The sequence below is a fragment of the Arachis ipaensis genome, chromosome B6, assembly GCF_059453495.1.
Source record: "Arachis ipaensis isolate K30076 ecotype BB chromosome B6, ASM5945349v1, whole genome shotgun sequence".
Lineage (NCBI taxonomy): Eukaryota > Viridiplantae > Streptophyta > Magnoliopsida > Fabales > Fabaceae > Arachis > Arachis ipaensis.
In genome coordinates this window covers 103711373-103715811 of record NC_142441.1, presented here as the reverse complement: position 1 = coordinate 103715811, position 4439 = coordinate 103711373, and the positions used below count along the sequence as shown (strand labels likewise).

General features: G+C 34.2%; 1 non-coding gene across 1 annotated transcript; it reads right to left on the bottom strand.

Moving 5' to 3' along the window:
- Positions 1-3631: 3631 nt before the first annotated feature.
- On the bottom strand, positions 3632-3739 carry LOC148562128 (small nucleolar RNA R71). Its single transcript, XR_015887200.1, has one exon. It is a non-coding gene; the product is annotated as a small nucleolar RNA R71 (small nucleolar RNA).
- Between the last annotated feature and the right edge of the window lie 700 nt (positions 3740-4439).

The following is a 4439-nucleotide window of genomic DNA, read 5'->3' as shown; positions in this document are numbered from 1 at the left end:
CCCGAAAGTGGATTTATGCATCAATTAGTTACTTCTGTAAACCCTAGTAACTAGTTTAGTATAAATAGGACTTTTTACTATTGTATTAGACATCTTATGATTTTTAGTTCATCTTTGGATCATATTGATCACGTTTGGGGGCTGGCCATTCGGCCATGCCTGAACCTTCATCACTTATGTATTTTTCAACGGTAGAGTTTCTACACTCCATAGATTAAGGTGTGGAGCTCTGCTGTTCCTCATGATTTAATGCAAAGTACTACTGTTTTTCTATTCAATTCAACTTATTCTGCTTCTAAGATATCCATTCATTCCCAAGAACATGATGAATGTGATGATTATGTGACGCTCATCATCATTCTCACTTATGAACGCGTGCCTGACAAACACTTCCGTTCTACATGCAAACAAGCTAGAATGAGTATCTCTTAGATATCTAATACAGGGGATCGAGTCCGGGTTATTAGTATCTTCGTGGTATAAGTTAGAACCCATGGATGGCCATTGCTGAGATCCGGAAAGTCTAAACCTTGTCTGTGGTATTCCGAGTAGGATCTAGGAAGGGATGGCTGTGACGAACTTCAAACTCGCGAGTGCTGGGCGTAGTGACAGACGCAAAAGGATAGTAAATCCTATTCCAGTATGATCGAGAACCTCCAGATGATTAGCCATGCAGTGACAGAGCATTTGGACCATTTTCACAAGAGAGGATGGGATGTAGCCATTGACAACGGTGATGCCCTTACAGAAAGCTTGCCATGGAAATGAGTAAGACTGATTGGATGAAGACAGCGGGAAAGCAGAGATTCAGAGGAACGAAAGCATCTCTATACGCTTATCTGAAATTCTCACCAATGAATTACATAAGTATTTCTATCTTTATTTTCTGTTTATTTATTATTATTCGAAAACTCCATAACCATTTGATATCCGCCTGACTGAGATTTACAAGGTGACCATAGCTTGCTTCATACCAACAATCTCTGTGGGATCGATCCTTACTCACGTAAGATTTTATTACTTGGACGACCTAGTGCACTTGCTGGTTAGTTGTGCGAAGTTGTGAAGTTATGTTTGGACCATGGTATTGTGCACCAGTTTGTTGGTGCCATTGCCAGGGAGAGAACGAACAAGAAATTTTACAACCTCAGAGTAACAATTTCGCATACCAAGTTTTTGGCGCCGTTGTCGGGGATTGTTCGAGTTTGGACAACTGACGGTTCATCATGTTGCTCAGATTAGGTAACTTTCTTTTCATTTTCTTTTCAAAAAAAGATTAAAAATATTTTCAAAAAAATTTAATTTATATTCTTCAGAATTTTTAAGAATGAATTCTAGTATTTCATGAAGCATGTTGAAGCCTGGCTGGCTGTAAAGCCATGTCTGAATTCTTTTGGACTGAGGCTTCCAAACCATCTTCATAGAGGCAAGTTAATTTGATAATTAATGTGCAGTATATCTGAGTTACATGCTAAAGCTTGGCTGGCCATTGGCCATGTCTAGTGTTTTGGACCGGAGCTTTCACTGAAAGCTTGGCTGGCTAGTGAGCCATGTCTAATTCCTGGACTGAAGCTTTAGACTAAGAATGCAAGATTCCTGGAATTCATATTAAAAAATTTGGAATCCTTATTTTTCTTTTTCAAATTAATTTTCAAAAAATACCAAAAAAATTAGAAAATCATAAAAATCAAAAAAAATATTTCATGTTTCTTGTTTGAGTCTTGAGTCAATTTTAAGTTTGGTGTCAATTGCATGTTTTAAAGTTTGCATAAAATTTTCGAAAAATTCATGCATTCATAGTGTTCTTCATGATCTTCAAGTTGTTCTTGGTAAATCTTCTTGTTTGATCTTGATGTTTTCTTGTTTTGTGTCTTTTCTTGTTTTTCATGTGCATTTTTGCATTCATAGTGTATGAACATGAAAGATTTCTAAGTTTGGTGTCTTGCATGTTTTCTTTTTTGCATATAAAATTTTCAAAAATAAGTTATTGATGTTCATCATGATCTTCAAAATGTTCTTGGTGTTCATCTTGACATTCATAGCATTCTTGCATGCATTCATTGTTTTGATTCAAAATTTTCATGCATTGCATCATTTTCATGGTTTTCTCTTTCATCATTAAAAATTCAAAAATCAAAAAAATATCTTTCCCTTTTTCACTCATAAATTTCGAAAATTTGAGTTGAATTTTTCAAAAATTTTTAAAATTCAATTGTTTCTTATGAGTCAAATCAAATTTTCAATTTAAAAATCTTATCTTTTTCAAAATCTTTTTCAAAAATCAAATCTTTTTCATTTTTCTTATTTATTTTCGAAAATTTTAAAAATATTTAAAAATTTTTTTTCTTAATTTTACATCATATTTTCGAAAATATCATCAACAATTAATGTTTTGATTCAAAAATTTCAAGTTTGTTACTTACTTGTTAAGAAAGATTCAAACTTTAAGTTCTAGAATCATATCTTGTGATTTCTTGTGAATCAAGTCATTAATTGTGATTTTAAAAATAAAATCTTTTTCAAAACTAATTTCAATCATATCTTTTCAAAAATATCTTTTTATCTTATCTTTTTTCAAAATCATATATTTTTAATCATATCTTTTTAAAAAACATATCTTTTTCAAAAATTTGATTTTAAAATATCTTTTCTAACTTCTTATCTTCTTATCTTTTCAAAATTGATTTTCAAATCTTTTCAACTAACTAATTGACTTTTTGTTTGTTTCTTATCTTTTTCAAAACTACCTAACTAACTCTCTCTCTCTAATTTTCGAAAATCTCTTCCCTCTTTTTCAAAAATTCTTTTTAATTAACTAATTGTTTCAATTTTTAATTTTAATTTGGTTTCATTCCTAATTTTCGAAAATCACTAACCCCTTTTCAAAATTTTATTTTCGAAAATCCTCCTTCTCTCTCATCTCCTTCTATTTATTTATTCATTTACTAACACTTCTTTTCATCTCATATCTTTGCTCTCCTCACCCTTCTGTTTGGATTCTCCTTTCTTTTCTCTTCTACTCTTCTTTTCTTCTACTCACAACAAGAGAACCTCTATACTGTGGTAAAAAGGATCCTTATTATTATTTTTCTGTTCCCTTCTCTTTCATATGAGCAGGAGTAAGGACAAGAACATTCTTGTTGAAGCAGACCCTGAACCTGAAAGGACTCTGAAGAGAAAACTAAGAGAAGCTAAAATACAACAATCCAGAGACAACCTTACTGAAATTTTTGAATAGGAAGAGGAGATGGCAGCCGAAAATAATAATAATGCAAGGAGGATGCTTGGTGACTTTTCCAATTTACATGGAAGAAGCATCTCCATCCCTACCATTGGAGCAAACAATTTTGAGCTGAAACCTCAATTAGTTTCTCTGATGCAACAAAACTGCAAGTTTCATGGACTTCCATCTGAAGATCCTTTTCAGTTCTTAACTGAATTCTTGCAGATCTGTGATACTGTTAAGACTAATAGAGTAGATCCTAAAGTCTACAGGCTCATGCTTTTCCCGTTTGTTGTAAGAGACAGAGCTAGAGTGTGGTTGGACTCTCAACCCAAAGATAGCCTGAACTCTTGGGATAAGCTGGTCACGACTTTCTTAGCCAAGTTCTTTCCTCCTCAAAAGCTGAGCAAGCTTAGAGTGGATGTTCAAACCTTCAGACAGAAGGAAGGTGAATCCCTCTATGAAGCTTGGGAGAGATACAAGCAACTGACCAAAAAGTGTCCTTCTGACATGCTTTCATAATGGACCATCTTGGATATATTCTATGATGGTCTGTCTGAATTAGCTAAGATGTCATTGGATACTTCTGCAGATGGATCCATTCACCTAAAGAAAATGCCTGCAGAAGCTCAAAAACTCATTGACATGGTTGCTAATAACTAATTCATGTACACTTCTGAGAGGAATCCTGTGAGTAATGGGACGCCTCAGAAAAAGGGAGTTCTTGAAATTGATACTCTGAATGCCATATTGGCCCAGAATAAAATATTGACTCAGCAAGTCAATATGATTTCTCAGAGTCTGAATGGAATGCAAGCTGCATCCAACAGTACTCAAGAGGCATCTTCTGAAGAAGAAGCTTATGATCCTGAAAACCCTGCAATAGCAGAGGTGAATTACATGGGTGAACCATATGGAAACACCTATAATCCCTCATGGAGAAATCACCCAAATTTCTCATGGAAGGATCAATAAAAGCCTCAACAAGGCTTTAATAATGGTGGAAGAAATAGGTTTAACAATAGTAAACCTTTTCTATCATCCACTCAGCAACAGACAGAGAACTCTGAACAAAATACCTCTAATTTAGCAAACTTAGTCTCTGATCTATCTAAGGCCACTGTGAGTTTCATGAATGAAACAAGGTCCTCCATTAGAAATTTGGAAGCACAAGTGGGCTGGCTGAGTAAAAGAATCACTGAAACCCCTCCTAGTA